The sequence below is a fragment of the Hirundo rustica genome, chromosome Z (genome assembly GCF_015227805.2).
Source record: "Hirundo rustica isolate bHirRus1 chromosome Z, bHirRus1.pri.v3, whole genome shotgun sequence".
Classification (NCBI taxonomy): domain Eukaryota; kingdom Metazoa; phylum Chordata; class Aves; order Passeriformes; family Hirundinidae; genus Hirundo; species Hirundo rustica.
In genome coordinates this window covers 80878926-80899007 of record NC_053488.1, presented here as the reverse complement: position 1 = coordinate 80899007, position 20082 = coordinate 80878926, and the positions used below count along the sequence as shown (strand labels likewise).

The following is a 20082-nucleotide window of genomic DNA, read 5'->3' as shown; positions in this document are numbered from 1 at the left end:
GAAAATATGATTCCATTAGCTGATATATGAAGGCAATAATGGAAAATATTCTTGCCTTTGGTCAATTTGAGGAATGGACACTATTTAAAAAGTAGTTTCCTAACATTAAAACAAAAGAATCTGAAAAACACAAATACAATTGATGATATTTTTAATAATCTAGTCTCACTAGAAAGGCTGTAGACAGTAGAAATCTCTTCCCCAAAAAATCAGGCCATTCTCTAATTAGATCTGACACAGACATAAGAACATGCATATAATCCCTGCATGAAATGAAGATAAATGTCTCACCTCCAACATGGCACTAAAATATTACACCACGTAGAATTAATGCCTTTGAACCGTACTGTTTTAATCTCAAATTTATATGACATCTTTTGAGAGGCAGCCATGGGTCAGTTTGGAATAAATGTGGAGTAAGGACCATTTTACTTGTACTTCCAGACTAACTTGAGGCATTTGGCTTTGATCTTTGCTGGTGTCAGGATGGAACAATCCCTGCCTTTCGATACCAGAGGCATTTCAGTCTCAGGGAGTCAAAGTGTCTCAGATGTGCTGCAGGGAAAATCAGTTAAAGAAACATGATACCTTCCCTGCCATGGGACTGGAACAGCAATTGTGGCAACAAAACAAGGTGGTGGTGCCTTTTTTTTTTTTTTTTTTTTTTTTTTTTTTGTTTGTTTGTTTGTTTGTTTTTTTTTTTTTTTTTGTTTTGTTTTGTTTTGTTTTACTCCAAGAATGTGAGGAGTGGGGGGTGGTGTAGAAGAAAAATTTTTGAGCATCTGACTGGGACCTCAGTTCTCATTAGGGAGTGAGAGCAAAAGGGGGAAGCTCAAATCAGACAAGGAACTGAGGATGTGTTGTGGCTGTGCTTCTTCCCTCACAGTTACTGTCTGAAGTACTGGGTGACCTCAGTTTCAAAGGCTCTAAAGTCAGATGCTATTTCAAAGCTCAGAAATTCCCTTTATTATTACTATTAAAGGACTAACACACATATTTTATGAAGGATTTCACATTGGTCATAAGAAAAGACAAAAAAAAAAAAAAAAAAAAAAAAAAAAAAAAAAAAAAAAAAAAAAAAGCAGCACTTTCGACACTAGTCTTCTACTCCAAGTACCTCTGTTTAAATGTCTCAAATTAGATTTTGTTGGAAAAAAGGTACTGGCACACTCATAATCTGACATACTTTCCATTATAAACTCATTTCTACTATAAACTCTGAACATAAAAGCTATAAATAGAACCTCCACTACAACTCAGATTTTCCTTATGTGCTCTGAATTCAGAAACAGTATTTGGAATTCAGTTGATTACTTTCCTTATAATTCTTTATAAATAAACTCTGGCATTAATTTATTATTTATCTAATATTTCTTTTAAAATAAAATTTTGTGCAAAAGTATTTTCTGTCTTGTTCTTCTGGGGATAAGGTATGTGTTTGCAGCTCAGAAAGGGACACAGAGCAGTTCCCTGCTGTCCTGTGGCACAGCAAGCAGCAAATCCCAGGAAGAAAAAACATCTAGGACTATGTCCTAGGATCCAGCCTCTCTGTGTTCACTTCAAATTTCGGCATCTGTCAAGCACCTATACTTTCTCAGTTAATTTTAATTTTAGCTAAAATGATATTATTTTACCTTTCTTCAGGTTTCCTTCCCTTTATGAGAAGCTGCAAATATTTTGCGCTATCCTCCCACCTGTGTGTTCCCCTCCTTTCGAAAGGAGATTCAGCTGGAAAAGATTATCAAAATTCTCTTTTCTTGTGCTTGTATGTTAAGAATATAAGAGAATAAAATCTAACAACCTAACATCCACTAGGGCATCTAGAAATGGTTCTTCTAGATGTTCTAAAACACCTGGGATAATGTTGAAACCAGAAAAAAAAACATGAAAGCCTGAAAAAATACTAAAAAACCCCCCAAACTATGAAAAATAAATCAGCCCCAAAACCACCACAAACAAACAAAAATAAATAAACAAACAAACACACAAAACCAACAAAAACCCCCAAACTAATTAAAATATTTCTGAAGCATGCAAAGAAATTTAAGACTTCTGGGGTTTGATATCTTGCAAGGACAAAGTTGAGAAGGCCAAGTTTTCCTTGTGCTGGCCATCAGAATAGAAGGAAAAGGGCCTTAATTTTGTAGCACTGGCAAAACTGTCCAGTGGGTCCCATCAAAGATAAATATTGTTTGGTTTTCAGTACGCAAAATAAGAGGTTAAGCAACACTGTGTATGGTTCTTGGTCACTGAAGCAAAGATTAGTTTCACAAGAGACGTCCACAGCTGCAGATTCAAGAAAGATTTTCAGCAGTTGCAAGGTAGCTGGAGGAATGTCCTGACCTGAAAATGTTTTCTGGCCAAGTGTTCCTTGCTGGTCTGCTCCTTGAGTCTCATGGTGGCTCTGTGCAACTTCTCAGAGCAGTGCACAGGACAATCATGGCACAGAAAATTGAGTCTGTATATGTATATTTAGGATTCTCTGCATCGTGGATACATACAGGAAAAAATCACAAGATTTCTCTTCAATTTTAAGCTGCTAAAGGTGTTCCAGAACATCAGTTATAATGAAAATTATTATTATTATTAATAACAACCACAACAACAACGACAACAAACCAATAATATATATAAATTTAACTTTGTGTCCACTTAAATGACTTGATGCTAGTTGCCATCTCTCTTTTGGCATTTAAGATGTAGGGATGAAAACCTATTTGCAAGAACTACTTATTATGCTCATGGTTCTGAAGAAATCCTTCTAAAGATAAGCTGTGGCAAGGGTGCTGGAGGAAATTGCAGTGTTCTGCCTTCTTTCAGGGAGTCCCACAGCTCCTCTTTTTTTCAAAATCTGAAAATATAATGTTGGAAGTGTAGCAATTGCTGTTTGAATACAACAAAATTAATGCCTTTGTAGGGAATACATTTTCCAAGTTGTATGTCCAAGTTAATGGCTTTCCTGAAATCCTTAGGTCAGAAATATCCTCTCCCACATGCTAAAATCTGGAAAATCCCAAATTATCTAAATAAAGGTGAACTTTGTGACGTCTTTTATCAAGCATATACCAACAGAAAAATCAGCAGAGCAAGGGGCCAGCACATGAAATAATTTTACCTGTTTTGAGTAAAAGTATATATAAATATTTCTGATGATGTATATGAATCTATAAAACAGTGATTTCAGAGGCTATCCATACTTTAACAGGAAAATGAAGTCAGAAAATCAGAAGAAATATTATTGGCCTCTGAGTCAATGAGTCAGAAGATATTAGCATACACAACCCTCACTGTAATTATTCAAGATTTTTCAGGCTGCTGTATTAACCTTTAGAAAAGTAAATAGTGGAAAGCTGCATGACTATTTTCAACAAAGCTTGAGCCAGAACTGCATTTTTTGTATTCTACAGAAAAAACAACCTCATTGCTCGAGGCATTTTGACCGGATTTTTAGCTTCTTTTTACTCATGTAGACATTTATATCTTGGTAAAGTAAGTGCATAGCATTCACATACAATATATCTTAAGCAAAGTGAATAAGCGGGGGGGGGGAGGTTTCTTGCATTCAAAAAGATGCACTAATTTCCATATAAAATTTCTGTTTTAGTAAACATAGAAAAATATTTTTTTAGTTTTAATTTTGATCACTAAAATTCATACATTCTGTTAAAACTGTATGAATTTTATGTAGGTTTTCTCATTGTTTCCACATTTTCCCTGTGTAATTTGTGGTATTTTTTTCCTGGAAACAAGTTGCAAAATTTCTGTGACAGATAATTAATTTGTGATATTTTTTTCCCCGTAGATGATTCTCAGTATTCTCAGGCAGTCTAAATCCTGTTATTTTACTCCCATTCCCTTTCACTGTAGTCTGTAACACTCAGACATCTCTCCTGTATTTGGAATAAAGACTATTTGAAGTAGTACAGAAGATGGTAGCCCAAATCAATACGAGTGCTGATAACTACTCCAGGTCTAAAGGAATTGTTGTTTAGGGCTCAGTGGCTGTGATGCAACATCTCACCAAAACTCACAAACCCTGCTTGAACCACGAGTTGGTATAAAATAAAGTGAGTCTGTGTATATAAAAAAAGTGATATGGTACAAACTGAGCAGAGATTGATGACGGAGATGAAATTTCCATGAAGTTCCTGTGGATTCCTTCATTATAATCCCTCCCAAAGCAATTGGAGATGGCCAGGATTAGACTGGCTTGCATGAAGGCCTTCCTCAGACAATGTCACATGGAGAAATAAATATGGCCCTGAGATGAAAGACATAATTGGCCTTGCTTGGCCGAACTGGCCACACAGGTGCATTTTATAGGTGACTCTGTGCCACCAGCAGATAAACTACTGAGGTTGCCTACATGAATATCTGAGTGTTCACACCAGCCCCATAAACAGAGGAAGTTTTATCACCTCATTTTGTTAGGTGGAGGAATAATGGACTAAGAGCTTTCAACTTATTCAAAGTCACAGAGGGATTTAAGTCTGAGCAGGGGACTGAAACAATACTTCAACAACAGTAAAATATTCTTACAGGAAAATGTCCTAACTACTCAGCAATCCTCTCTCTCCTATTAAAAACAATATATAATTAAAAGGTAACAATTAATATTAGCTTTCAGGTGCCTGAATCTCAAATTGGTACCGTGCTACATTCTCTGCTGGCACAGCAAGTTCACTCCTTGGAACAGTGAGGAGTTAGGATGGCAGTAATGACTCCCTGGAAGTCCTGTGTGGGCTCTGCATAATGCATTGAGATGTTATTGTCCTGAGTGACAGTGCGATATAAGCAGCAAAGTGCTGGGATTCAGCTTTTCAATAAAGTTGCCTGACTTGCAATCACCCCAGAATTCCTGCAGCACCGGAATGATCAAGTATATTAGAGGGATGCAGCAAGAACTTATTCATAATGGCCTGTTCTGTGCCTGTGGACTTCTGGCTGTCCTTTGCTGTGATTTTAATTCCGAAGAAGGAAAGCAAAGGTCAGCATCACAGGCAGGTCTGTTGGCTCATCCCTCACTGTCTGAGCAGAGCACTCCATGAAATACATCCGAGGTAATTTTGGGATGAAATACCGCACTCCAAAAGGCTCTCCCAGCTCTGAATCAAGCACCCACAGCTTCCAGAGTCAATGTGGAAAAGCTGATCAGCTTAGTGCTGCAGAATTGCTTTAAAGGTCAAAGCCAGGAGCAATTAAGGGCTGGATGATAGGAAATAGAAGACTTGATCAGGAAAATGTAAATGAGCCTCCTGTTTTCTGTATTATGTCCTGCTTTTTTTCCTTCTCTAGATTCAGTTAAACACAGTTCTAAGGAGATTTTTAAATATTTTACAGCAGTGCCTACCACACACCGAAGAGCTGAACTTCCTCCTCATACCCCTCTGCTCTTATTGGAGAAAAAAACAATACCAAAATTTTGATACATTTTGCTTTTCCCCCCATACTTTTACCCTTCCTTTTTCCTTGAAAGGCTCTAGAAAATGCTGCTAGACTGGGGCTTTCGCATAATTTTGTAATATCTTCTCTTTTTTATTATTTATTTTCCCCGGTTCGCACCTGCAGTTCATATATTTGAGCTTTCCATTGTAAGAACAAAGGCCAAAAGATTTTCCTACTGGGAGTCAAGGCTCTTGTCTGATATTATAGCTTCAAAACTGATGACCTAATAAAACAAACCCACAAAATATTATGAGAATTTTTTTTTGTTTTAATGCTTTCTAGGCCACCTGCCATATTTAAGCTTCCATGACAGAGGAACATGAACCAGATTTTCCTTGAGGTAAACCCACTTGTATTTCCTGTGTGTTCTGTTGTTCTTACTAAAGTCTAGGAAGAGCTTATGTACCTGCAAAGAATCAGAATTGCCTTTTACATGACAATATGTATCCTAAAAACATGAGATTAAAACGTTATGGCTGTTGACTAGAAGAGAGTTTAATTTGTCCCTTTGCTCATTTTTATTTGCACATTTTAAAAGAAATTGCAGATGTTTAGTTGCAAAAGAAGAGGAGTGTTCTTTTTGTGGTTTTCCTCCAGATAACAAATTTTCATCTATAAATTTCCCTGATAATGGGATTGTGATTCCATGGGCAAAAGAGCTCATAGCTGGCACAAACAGAAAGCCAAAATATATAGAATCAAGATCCTGCATTTCCAATGACTTTGAGTCACAGTTTGGGGAATATTCAAGCCTGATTAAAAAAAAAAAAAAAAAAAAAAAAAAGGTGTCAAATTGGCTGTTTGGTGCCAAAATAACTCAAAGATGGTGTGGTTCCACATTGGAACCTCCCTCTCTAGACTTTTTTTTCAGTGTGAGCTCTTGCCTTCCACCATGTGGTCACCATTTTTACCTACAACCATAAGATTTTGTTTTATTTTACGTGATAAACTTGATATAAACTGGAAAGTTACTACTAATATATATATAAGCGTAAAACTTGTCAATCATCATTCCATGGCAGTTTTTGATGTATAATCATGAAGAGTTGATGAATATTGTGTGTAGAAGGAGGGCTGTTGTCTCACATGATTATTTTGCACACTGCAAGTCACAGGAATAAATACGGATTTGCTGAAAGCTGTAATCAGCTGGAAGTAAAACCACATTTCCCTAATAAAATGTCAGGAAAAGGCTGAAGTCCAAACAAACAAATTGCAATAATTTAGTAATGATGCAGAAATAACCAGTATTCCTCACATAAAATAAAAGAATCTCTACCAATCATCAGATACAGCAAAAATAAGTCACTCTTAAAATATGGCTTGACAGAATCTGTGTCCCTGGGTCTGGAAATAAATGTCTGTGCTTCTATTTACACTTACACAATTTTCCCTAAGTGTGGTAGTTTAACTTTTTGTAGGCAACCTTTGTTCCATGGAAAAGTCCTATTTAGGGGACATTATCTCATAATTCTCTTTATAATTTGCTGCTTGATATGTCTTGCAAAACAGTAAATCTGAAGTTTCTATCAACTTGGCATGCAAAATGGATCACTCAGCACAGTAACATTCACAAGTGAGAATGCCTCTTCTGTCTCAGATTTGCAGAATGTGATTGAAAATAAATAATTTTCTAGTTTTGTCCAAATGAGTTTTGAAGATTGGGGTGAACTGTTCCTGCAAAGACCTTATGTTTGAACTTCTTTATACAAGAAATTATTTGGGCCACAAAGAGTGAACTATCTTTTGCCTCTTTAGATTTTTTAAAATATTTTTCTGCTTTTTTAGATGCCAAAGTGTCTTTGTAGGTTGTTTTATTGGTGTCTCAGTTTACCGCATTCTGTTTTGTGAAAACTTTTTTTTTTTCCTCCAGTCAGGCGAAACCATTTTCAACTTCAAAGGAAAAGTAATTCAGTCTCTTCTAAAACCATTGCATGTTTTCAATTCTCTTATCCAAGTCACAAATGAAAACCTACTAATTGAGGAGTACCAGTGTTGACTAGCCCTGGCAAAACCCTATTTGAAATGTGCTTCTATTGTCACAGGGAGCTATTTATTTCCTAACCAGTTTTGAAAACTTGTCACTCTAGTTTTGTCAAGAAAACATTTCCCCAGCTTGTTTATGAAGATGTTAAACTTGCCACTGCTATTCTGCCATCTTGCTGGGTTTGAACGTTTTTCTTATTGTCTGATTTGATCAGAGCGGAACTTACATCAAAAGGCAGATGGAACCAGCTATGAAGGTTGCTTTGGGTGAAAAAAAAGAAAAGAAAAGAAAAGAAAAGAATTAAAAAAAAAAAAAGTTTTTTTTTAAAAAAAGGTAACATCTGCAGGATTCTCTTAACTTGCATGTGGGTGAAAACAGATGAAACGCCTGGAAACTGGGAGCAACAACCCATTAATTGGCTACATTTGCTACATCATCAGCAACAGCTGAATTACTGTTCTCTCAGTTAGCTTTTTCAGCTTGGCAAAATCTAGAAAACACTTGGGAGATCAACATTTCTGCTATTTTTCTCTGGTTCTTGGCTCACAGAGATGACCTTGGAATGATAAATGTGACCAGGCACACCAACACAGACTCCTCAAGACACACAGTCACTGCTTTTACACAACTCTTAGAATGATTTAACTTGGAGAAGAACTTGAAGATCATCAAGTTTATTTACGGTGCACAAGTGTAAATGGGTTCTAATGAAACCAATCAAAGAATAAATACAACAACAACTGAAAAAAACCCAACACAGTCCAAACCAAAAGATCTCTCTGGCTGCTTGACTTGCTGATGAAAGCTGAATCATGCTCTGTGCACACATTTTAGATCTATATAATCAAAACTATCAGAAAAACAAGTCACAAAGACTCAGCAAAACCTGACATTTTGCTTCAGATATTTGAAAATCCAGAAACATAATTCTTCTGAAAATAACAGTGCCTGCTTAAATCCTTCAGGTTAAGTGTGAAATTAAAACCTTCCCTGCTGTGTGTACAGCACCTTGGGTGTTAAAAAAGCTGAGCAAATCATCTCAGGCGACAAGCAGCATGATCAGAAAGTGGTGACACCATCACAGTCTGTTGTAGTTACCTCATGTGTGCATCAGTGAAATTTCAGTGGGAGAATTACCACACATCCTGTAACATTATTTTTCTCTGATATGGTTCTTATAAATCTTTTGACTGGGCCAAACACTCTAGTGATATCACATTTTACAGCGTGCTTTTCCTATTTCTAGGCAGTGTTATTTTTATGTGGCTCAGGGGTGGTTTTCTTTTTTGCCTGAAAACATGTTTATGGAAAAAACCCCAACCAGCAATCACATAAATATGTTGGAGTCTAGCATGTTAATGAATAGATGGGTAGTTTCAATTGGAGCGTTTGGGAAGTTGTTTTAGCAATGGAAGTCCTTTTTCCTACATTCATCAAGTACTTCTTCCATAGGTGCAGGCCTTGATTCCTCTACTCTTTGCAAATGTGCAGTTTTGCTTAATACTTTATTGACATCACCTTTTAGGTACTTATATCTATAAAACTGAATTTTTTATAAAATGGATATGCAGCTTGGAGCTTTATGAGCTGCTTCTTGATCAGCCATGTGTGATGCTATGTATGCAAATAGATAAATAGTTTTATTCACTGAGTCCTGTTTGAGTTTCAATTGATTTCACTGCGTTATTGACATGAGTAATGTTGATTATCTGTTTTTTCTGGACCAGAATCTCACAGAGCAGCGGATGCATACAGGCTGCCACTTCTCTCTGTGTGTAGCCAACACTGCAGGAAAGGAATTCTGAACCTAAAATCACGTTAATCACAGTAGATTTAGGTATTCTTCATGACACAGCTCACTAATACTTGTTGACACAATTTGGGTACCAGCTGAATTATCAGGTACCATGACATGAGCAATGCAAATTAACATATGATATGCAAAACCCGCTTAGTATACCTGGAACAAAACTGATCAAACCTAAATTTGAACTATCTCTAAGTGACCCCATAGCAGAGGAGATGGAACTAGATCACCTCTAAGTTCCCTTTCCAATCCAAATCATTCTATGTTTCTAACTTTTCCTTCTTTTTTTACACTGGAGTAGTTTGAAACTTTTTGCTTCTTCCCACTTTAGATTCTATCCAATCCATTTCCATTCTAACCTATCTCCATGGCCCATATTTTCCTTGTAGGCTACATGTGTTTAAGGTAATTAGAAGATATTAATGGAAAGATGTCTCAAGATAATGGTCTCCTGCAGTAAGGCAAATGCCAAGATGACATTTTTTGGGGCAAGATACATATATCCAGGGAAATTCTTCTGTCTCATGACTTTTTTTTCTGCTATGCCAAGCATATCTCCAATGATGGAAATTTTGCCCTGATGTGCCCTCCTCCAGGAAATAGCAGTGTTTTTATGTGCCAGGGGAAATCTTGGTCCCAGGAGAGGCTCAGAGGCCTAGCAAAGACTCTCATTAATAAGGTTTGTGTTTCTTTCCCTTGTGATTCATGGTACCAGGCTGCGTGAAGCTGAAAGGAGAGGTAAGCCACCTATGAAGCACAGGACTGAGTCAATTAGCTCTTCTGCTGCTGTGATATTTTGCCTTCCTCGTCTTTAATTCATAAACTTTTCCTGATTAATGGAAAAGCAGACTTTAGCCATTAACCCATGATTTTGTTAATAACCCCCCTGTGGCAATGTTTCATGTGAGTCTTGGGAAAATGTTCCAGGGTAGCTGGTGCAGGCTTCTGCTGTGTGACTTCTTCATGCTTGCTTTAAATGCTTTTTTTTTCAGAGCTATTGATCATGTTTGAGACACACACCCTGTTGTCCTAATCTAAAGAAAAACAACAACAAAAAAGTGTTTTCAAAGCTGACCGAACAAGGACACAGGAATTGTCTGTTCTGCTGAGTGTGACATTGCCGTTTGATTTCCTGCTCAGTGAGAGCAAGAAAACCAGGAGAAAGTTAAGCACAGGGAGCTTGACTTTGCCATGTATTTTAATAATTCTTTGCTCCAATAGCCACTGTGGCACTTATTTTAAAAAGATAGGATCAGAACCACGCATTCATCACCTCATTTGGGTATCTATGGGGTGGCTGCAGTGTAAGCTGTGCCGATGGTGACATTTTTTAAAAAAAAGCTTAGGAAGTGTAAGCCTGTGAGATGGCCACATACCATAAATCCCTTCCCAAAGTACATCCAGATGCATGTTTGCCCCCGTAAAACTTAGCCATGGATGGGATAATTTTTAAAACTATGAGAACTGACAGCACCTGAATACCTACCACTGAATAAACAATCCTTGTAATTGTTAAATAAACAATTTTCCTTTCCGCAGTGGAAAAATAATTTAAGCTATTAATGTGTGTGACATCTGAGGGAGGTAGAGATAAATGGCAGAGGGAAAAAAAGGGGAAAAAAAGGGTTTATGACCTTTTATCAGCTATTAGAAATAATACATTTTCTTCATTTATGCTTATCATGACACAATATTCAGGACAACACACAAAGGGGATTAAGAACAGCACATTCCATGTGAAAAAAGACTTTTGGAAGGACCTTTGAAATCCTTGCTGCTGGACACAGCTTCTCCTGACACAATATTTGTACAGAAATTTCCTCCCTTGTACACTAACAGCTCAGCCCATCAAATGAGTGTTAAGTAGTGGCTGTTTGTGACTGAGTGGTTTAAAAATTCTCTGCAAATAAATGTTCACAGTAAATTAAAAATAAAAACCAAACTGATTTTTTTCATATCTAATAGGCACTCAAAACACAGAGATACAATCCCCCCCCCCAAAAAAAAAGGAATTTAAAATAACCCCAAACAGACAGCAGATTTTGTTTTTTAATGGTAAATGTGAATAAAACTAACCACTTACAGTTAAATTACACCTGAATTAGTTAGAGAAGTTGTGAATATAAGAAAAGTCTGCCAAAAGGCTCAGCGATATCCACTAGGTGGCATCCAGTGACCATGTTTGGGCCGCCTTATCGCCACAAAACCTCTCATTCATACGGCAGATAAAGAACTGCATTATTAATTTATACCACTGCATCCACTCAACACCTAATATTTGTTTAGCCAGCTGCTTCCTCTAATCCTCCTTAAACACCATTGATTGAAATCCTAAGTATATTCAGACTTTTTTTTTTTTTTTTTTTTTTTTTTAAACCCAAAAGAACATTTTGTTACCTACAAGTTACAAGCTGCCTTTTCAGGCACGGCGCTGTGTGCTACAGTTCCTAGCAGCGGAGACAGAATGTCTAATATTTCCTAACGAGCAACAGAGCAGCTTGTCATATGAAAATAACTTTTTTCCCCCCACAAAATTTTTCATTTCCATAGAGTTTAAGTAATGAAATACACTGTCAGGTTTACAATGAAACAGAAATGCTAAATATTTCAGCTTCCAGGAATAGTTTAAGTACTGCTTCAGTGAAAAAGCAAATGAAAAGCAAAAAAACCATTAATTCCAGTTTTCACACCTTAATCCTTGCAGTGAATTGGAAAACTTTTAATATATTTAAATGTAAGCAATTGCAAAGTCTCTCTTCTCTTGGGGATCTCAAAACGCCTTTTAAAGGGTGGCCCATATTGCTTCCAGATTTTTTACCGAGGGGCAAGGAGGTTAAGTGATTTCATTAAGTATTGATAACAGTTCTTTTGACTCCAGGTTTGACCAATAATGGACAAAAAATATTTCTTTTAGTCACATATCCAAAAAAAAAAAATCATAAATTTTGGGGACTTACAGTAGAAAACACTCTTAACAATTTTACAAATTGTAATGCAACAGAAACCCTCCATCCTTTTCTGAAATCTTTTCTCCCCCTGCCCCAAACATTTGTAACTTCTCTAGGGTTAAGTTGGTTTTTTGTTTGTTTGTTTTTTTAGTATCTTGGGCTCTTTTAACCAGGCTCACTGGCTCTGGGAGGAAACTGAACCCTCTGGCTTTGTGATGAAAGGATGCTCTACTGTGAATTATGCTGTGAGCCTCTGACAGGGACATGGCTGTGGACAGCACTTTTCTTCCTGATGGGCTTTTCTCCTCTTTCTTATTGGATTCTGCTTACACATTCAGGAATCTTGTTAGGAAGACGGGCCTTTTGGAAAATTTTAGTGAAGACTGACAGTCTTCATTATTATCTTTACTTTAGGGGGGTGGGGTGGAATTTACATGAAAAAGCTGTTCTCTACATATTTCTCCCCCTACTTCACTTTAACTATGGTGTTAAAAAACATCACAAACTTTTAAAATTTGTTATTTATTTATTTTTAATCCCTCATGCATTCTTCCTTCTTCCCTTTTCCCTTGGCACTAACACAGGCAGGTGTGTAAGGGTTGGAGTCTCAGGTGAGGCACACAGAGCAACTTTGCCCATCAGTGCTTTACAGGACTGTGTTTTTGTGGCCTCACCAGACCCAAAACTCCAAGAAAACTAGAGCTGTCTGTGCATGGTGTGAGGACTTTGCCTCCGACATGCCACACCTTGGCACAGGACTGCAGATCCCTGGTCCCTTCCTCCCAGGAACCGGCAATGATTTTGCTGATTGTGATCTGTATTTCCCCACATGCTGAAAATAACCTGTCCCTAGAAGCTGCGTTTATTGAGAGGGTCTGTATCCATAGTTACATGGCCTCACTCCATCTGTGCTTTCAACTACCACACCATACATGTTCCTGACAGTACAACAGGGTTCTTTCCAGGTTCTTTCTTCCCACATTTAGGCATTGGAACAGTCTTGATAGACACAAATACAAATTCATTGCTATTAATCACCTACACAGTTCTCTTGAGCACAAGGCCCCCAGAGCCTCCTGAAGGTGTTGTATCACTTACATGACACCAAGCACCAACATATATAGCAGCGCTTTCTGCCCTGAAAGACCCCAGCAGCAATTAAACTCTCACTAATTATACACAAACAGCAATAAACCTCCTTAATTCAAACACACAAAAGTTTTACAGCCCTTGCTATCTATTTATCTATCTCTCTATCCTACCACACAAGGAGTTTTGCAATGAGAAGCATTTTGAATAGCACCTTTCCATGGGTTTCCAAACCCTAATTAAACAGGCAGTATAATGATACAGTTATCACAGCCCTGGACCAGCTCATATGCAGCTACATTTGTAAAATGCTGAGGCAGCACAACTTCCTCGGTGAGTGGAGATGGTACAGGAACCTGTGCCAAATGTTATTCAGGCTTCCCCAGACAATAAATAGCCAAATATGACATCAGTATGTAACGTATTGCATCTTATCAGAATCTTCTTGCTTCTAACTGGATGGGCAGTACTCTGTGCCGATTCTACTTCCAGTTCTTGAAATGTTTGTTCAATCTACCATGCTCTTTTTCCCTATGTCCTAAAAACTTCTGAAAGCATCTGAATGGATGGAGAAATACTTAAAAAAAAAAAAAAAAAAAAAAAAAAAAAAAAAAAAAAAAAAAAAAAAAAAAGGGGGGGGGAAGGGGGAAAAAAAGGGGAAAAAAAAAGGACAAATCTCTATGAGAATAATAATCCCATACGAGGAAGCCACAGGGCAGAACTATACGACTTTTTGTCTTTCTGCAGTTGCAACATGATCCGTCCTTTAGTAACACTGAGCGCTTAAAAGTCAAAGACGCTGAAGTTAGCCAGTTTTAATCTGTCTTTCACCCTCACCTCCCTCCTCAGCTGCCAAATTAGAACTCTCAAAAATCCCTCCAGCACAGGCAGCCCTGCAGCTGATGCCACTGGCGCTGCTTGAGGCGTCCGCATCCAACTTGGAGCAGCAAAGCAGCAAAAAAACTTTCCTAAAGTTTGATATATATATTTGTGTGTGTATATATATATATATATATATATATATATAAAATTTTTTTTTTTTACCTTGCGCAGAGCTCCCTGCGAGTTGAGATGCTCTCAGGACTCTCCAGCAGTTTGAAACGGAGGGCAGCGAAGTGCAGGAGGAAGTTTTTGGTGCTCACCTTAAGTCAGCGTGCGTGTGTGTGTGTGTGTCTATGTCCCGAGTGTCTGTTTGTGGGTCTGGGTGGCAGAGGACCTGATCCAGGGAAGAGAGAGCCACTTTCTCACCGAGAGGAAAAGAAAAGCAACACGTCATGAGTTAAGTACGCCTCCAAGATGTCTTAATTACAGCCCAACGTGCTTCCATTCAGACCCCAGGAATGAGAGGAAAAAATAAACCCACACACGCGCGGTTTTCCCTGCCGCTCACACACCCACACACACCCACCCCGCCCCAGCAGGCTGCCCTCTCCCTCCAGGTCCCTGTCCTCGCCCCTCGGGTCCATCCCGCCCAGATCCGCACCTAAAAAAACCTCTCTCAACTCCAAACAAGTCCTGAGGGGAAAAAAAAAATAAACAAAACAAACAAACGAAAAACACCAACAAAGAACCCCCCCCACACCACCACCGCCACCAAAAAATACTTCACGGGACTTGGAAAAAAAAAAGGGGGGGAGGGGGGAGGGAGGGGGGTAAGAAAAAGAAGAAGTTGGTAGTGTTCCCCATGAAGAGACCATTGAATTTAGGGATTTAGGGTGTGTGACACCCTGAGAAACATGACACTTCCGACCACTTGCCTCTGCCCTCTCCCAACCCCGCTCCTTTTTTACCACCCCTCCCCCCCCCCCCCCCCCCCTTAACTCTGAGGGTGGAATCCGGGTTTCAGACCCCGGGAAAGTGATGCAGGAAAGTTTGGGGACGGGGGACGGGGGGGAGTTTAGCGAGGTGGAAAGAGATGGACCTAACAGGATCCCCTTCTGTTCCTCTTTTACCCTCAACTTCCACTAGAATTATAAATCCAGGAAACGAACCTGCCTTCTCTTATTACACCCCAAAATCAGAACACACTTTGCTCAGGGCACTGGCATCACTTAATCCCAGCAATTGTTGATCCCAAGACTTTATGCAATTTCTAAATGCCACCCCAGGCCAAAGTATTCCTCCAGCATCAAAATTTTCTGTATGTTTGTCCACTTCACATCATGAGACACACAACCCCAAAGGAGTCTGCTAAAATCAACACAGTGGATTTAGGGTCTTTAACCCCTTAAATGCCATGGCATGAAAAGCACGCACATCAAATCTCACACCTTACAACTGGAAGCAAAAGCTGTTGTTGTATCTCTGAATTTGTCTAATTTAAAAAAGCAACCAACCAAAATCCCAACTCAAACAACAGATGAAAGGGACGGGGGTGGGGAAAAAGACCAACCAAGCCTGGTTGATGTACTACACGTTGGCAAAACTGGGCTCAAATAATGTTATTTTTGTAAAGCAGGTGTTACTTTCATCCACTTGAGAAAAATGAGGTTCTTGATGCCTAAATCACCCAACAGCAGTAGGAAATAAATGCGGAGTTCTTAACCTCTTAAATTTGCTAGATTAAAAAGCACAGGTGGTCTAGCCAACTTGGTCCTGTGGATTAATTTTATCCCTTCCCCTCCCTCCCACCCTCTCCAATGTTGAACAGAAGAATGCGGCTGTGTCACACTCACTGCAAATCTCCAACATCATTTTCCAGCCTGGACCCCGCTCAGCTTTTATCATTGTGGGTGTCAAACTCCCAGCCCGCACCATCAAAAGAGGCTGCAGCCCATCCATCCTGCCTGATCAGGAAATGCCGGAGCCTGACATATCCTGGTGCACATCTGAGGGGACATGAGTTTCACCAGCACCACCGAGCCAGGGTCACCACTGCTGTGCCTCATCGGCAACTTCACAGCACAGACCACTGGAAGGAAAAATAAAACGAAAATAAAACAAACCCCAGGCAAATAAACATGGCTCTGTCTGGAATCGTGGAATATCCTGAGATGGAAGGGACCCACAAGGGTCATCGGAGTCCAGCTTGACAGGACACCCCGACAATTGCACCCTGTGCCTGAGAGAAAGAGGTATCAGGGTATCAGTTTGAGGTTATTAATAAAATCGGAAGCGGGGGGGAGGATGGTGGGGAAAGACGTGCAGTGCACTTCTGTGGTGTAAAAATACGAGGTGCAGGTGGCCTCAGGGGAGGAACTTAGGGACCAAGGATGCTCGGACACGGCCGGGGGCTGGGTCCTCATCCCCTGGGTACCGACGTGGCCCCGCGCTCGCTCCGTGCCGGGGCACCCGGGGGTCGGGGGAAGGGGGCTGCCCAGACACCTCGGGGGCTGAGGGGGTGCTGAGAGCCCCGGGTGGGGCGGCACCGGCCCCTCCCAGCCGAACAAAGGGACATTTCTTCGGGGCGGCGGGAGCTCGGCCCGCCCGTCCATCCCCGCCTCCCGCCCGCCGCCTCCGCCGCGGAGGAAGCGGCCTCATATTTCAATAACAGAGGGGGCTTTGATGGGGCACGGCGAGAAAACACACCTCCGGCGGCGGGGCCAGAGGGAGGGGAGGCGGGAGGAGCCGCGGGGCCCCGCGGACGGGCGGGATGCGAGCGGAATGCGGGGCGGGATGCAGACAGGATGAGGAGTGCGGGATACAGGGCAGGATGTGGAATGAGGGGCAGGATACAGGGCAGTGTGCGGGGCAGGATGCAGAACTGGATGCGGGATGCTGGGCAGGATGTGGATGAGGGATGAGGGATGCAGGGAGGGATGCGGGGCAGCACGCGGGATGCGGGATGTGGGGCGCGGGATGAGGGGCGGAATGTGGATGCGGGGCAGCACGCGGGATGCAGGGAAGGATGTGGGGCGGGACGAGGGACGCCGGTGAGATATGCCTCGGCGCAGAGCTGGGGGCAGCGAGGCTGGGAGGGCTTCCCCATTCCTTTCCCATCCTCGGGGCCCTTCCGGCATCGCTGCCCCCACGCTGTCCCTCCCCACCATGACGAGATGCTGCAGGGACAGCTGCAGCCCCCCGGAGCACTATGAGAGTGACCAGAAATGGGCATTTCGCCGAGTTTTTTCACTGCCGTCATGTTTCATGATGTTTATGTCCCTAGCACTCTGCTTCGGGTTGTTTGCTCGTTTTATTTGCAGCGGGTTTGGGCTAAGAGACTCCAGCTCATGTCCACCCAGTGCTGTCCAGTTTGGGTCAACAAGGCTTTTAGGAGTCCGATTTTTGTTTGGGGGCCCTCTCTTAGGTATATTAGACAGAGTAAGACAAAAGAAACAGGAAACTGAACCTGTATGATTTTTCATTGTATTTTTTTCCAGTCAGAAATCAGGTTCAGGTAACTAAGAGGATGAAGCATCACAGAGTCTTAAAATAAAGCCTTCTTGTAAATCTTAAAATTAATTCTGGCACCTTATGGTGGTTTGAAGAACAGCTAATGGAGCTGCTGGATACCAAGAGGATATATCTATGGAAGTTCATTTTTCCCTAGCTTTTCCATAGCCATCCTTCAGGGCCCCACAAATGAATATTGCTGAGCCAGATGCTGGGTACAGGAATGCTGTTTTGGGGCAAGGCGTGTTTCCATGTATTAAGTACTAGAGAGATGTTATCATTGTGTCATTGTGTTGAGCTAAGGCATAGATTCAAAATAAACAGAATGTTAATTATAAGGTTTTTTTGATGGGAGAAATGCAATTCTGTGTGAGTTTTGTCTTAGACCCAAAAGCTCTGCTCGGCATGACAGGAGCTAGTGCACTGTCTCAAAGGAGCTTGCCTGATTCACACTCAACAGAGGGTTAAAAAAAAAAAAAAAAAAAAAAAAAAATCCCTGATACAGTTCGGACGCTTCTGGAGGCCTAATCTGCATATCTAGATAGTGATGTTTCTGTATCAACCCCATGGATGGTTTTTGGAGAGATGTGGAGTTAACTTCAGCTGAAGAGCTACTCCACATGCAAAGCACTGCTCCATATACATCCATCATCTTCGAGAAACATTAAGTAACCATATCTATAATAGTGATCAGGGATGTTTATTGCCTTTCTTCCACACATAGTTTAGATTTTTCTTCCCCCTCCCAGTATCTGGCCATGAAGGGGTGCAAAGTGAAAGCTGTTTGCTAAACCCAGCTCAGATAAGATGAACGGATATTAGGTTTGCTTTTACCTAGGAGCACTGTCAAGTTGGGCAACTTCACAGGCCTGCTGATTATTATTCCTGGCACCTCAGACCACAGCAACAACTCAAAAAAAATGAACATTCAGTATCATTTTATGAAAGATTTTTGAATTTTCCTTTTTAATAGGAAATTTTAATAGGAATTTTCCTTTTTAATAATGGATGCAAAGATGGCATTCTCTGCAAAAGCAAGAATTGTAGTTCATGTCGCATTGGAATACGATGAAGAAATATTTTGAAAACTCCCACTGGTACCACTTAAAATTGGCTATTTTTCAGGCTTTGAGAAGGACACTGGGAAAACAGCACCTAAAGCATAATCTTCCAAATAAAGCTAAAGAGCAAGGAAGGAAGAGTTTCAGGGGTTTGTTTTTAACAGGTTTACCTCTTGTTTGATTTTTCATTGCTTGCTTCTTGAGGGACTTGCTTTTAAAACTTGTAAAAGTCCTGCCATCCTGAAATTCAAATCACAGTAGTTGGTCCCCATCAGGGTCTTTTGAGGGGGAGGTGAAAAGGAGATAAAACCATAAACATACACAACTGATATAAAAATTAAGGTTCTTTAGTGCCACAGTGAGGTGCATTTAGGATTTGTCAGAAAAATTAGGTGTTAGCAAACACATGTTCCTGCAGGAAGGTTATTGTCCTATGAGAAAGGTATAGTCCATTTTCTCTATACAACTGCTTTAATGTTCTTTACACCTCTTTTATTGCCAGTTGTCTTCAAATTTCACCATTATTCTTCCTGTATGCATCTTGCAGATCATTAGTGGATCTGTTGTGTGACGTTGGTCCCCAAGGCACCCCAGACATCTCCTCGTTCACTCTGCCTGTGGCCATGCACCCTGAATTTCATTTTCAGGGAGATGTTCACTCTGAATCAAGGAGAAGGGAAGGATTCAGGCAGCAGAGGTGAAGTACACTTGATTCCACTGAGGAAGATGTAAGGTAAAAGCTAATAATATGATGAAAAATGTGAATTATGTACTTCCCCTGCTTGGAAAATTCAGCAGGGTGGACGCTATGAGTCACTGGTATAAAGCTACTGAAACCTGCAGGGGAAAAAAAAGGCAGCAGAACATACTCTTTTAATTTATTTAGTTATTTATTTATGGAAACAACCCTACACATTCATGCACATTTTTTACTGAAAAAGAATGAGAAACACAGAAGAGAAATACAAATATGGTGGCAAATAAAGTAACACACATTTAAAAATATTTAATCAAAAGAAAATATATTAAAACACTAGTTTGCCAAACTGACTGAAAAGAAAGGAAATTATTTTTATGCCAGTTGAACAGTCAGCTTTCCATTTGAGATTATTTATAGATTCTCAGTCTACACAGTTTTGTCTTTCTTTTTTGCAAGTCGGGTTTTTACACTATGAGGTTGTTTTCTTCACACTAGAAGTCAGGTTTCAGTGGGATATTTGTAGCTCTTTAATACTCCTGTCTACATAATCTTTTCATTTTTTCACAGTATTCTCATTTCTACTGCTTAAGAAATGGAACACCAAAAAAATTCATGGAAAAAAATGCAGATTGTCTCTCTTCTGACATCATTTTCTCTGGAGATAGATGGATGGGCTCTCTAAAAGGAATTTGTATGGTCTCCATCTTGCCTGA

General features: G+C 40.1%; 1 long non-coding RNA gene across 1 annotated transcript in view; it reads left to right on the top strand.

Annotated features, from left to right (window-relative positions):
• Window positions 1-14830, top strand: part of LOC120765513 (uncharacterized) — a 29616-nt gene extending 14786 nt beyond the window's left edge. The window contains exons 2-3 of the long non-coding RNA XR_005704438.2: window positions 5728-5785; window positions 14330-14830. This is a non-coding gene — a long non-coding RNA (uncharacterized LOC120765513). The remainder of the gene's footprint in view (window positions 1-5727; window positions 5786-14329) is intronic.
• Window positions 14831-20082: the final 5252 nt, after the last annotated feature.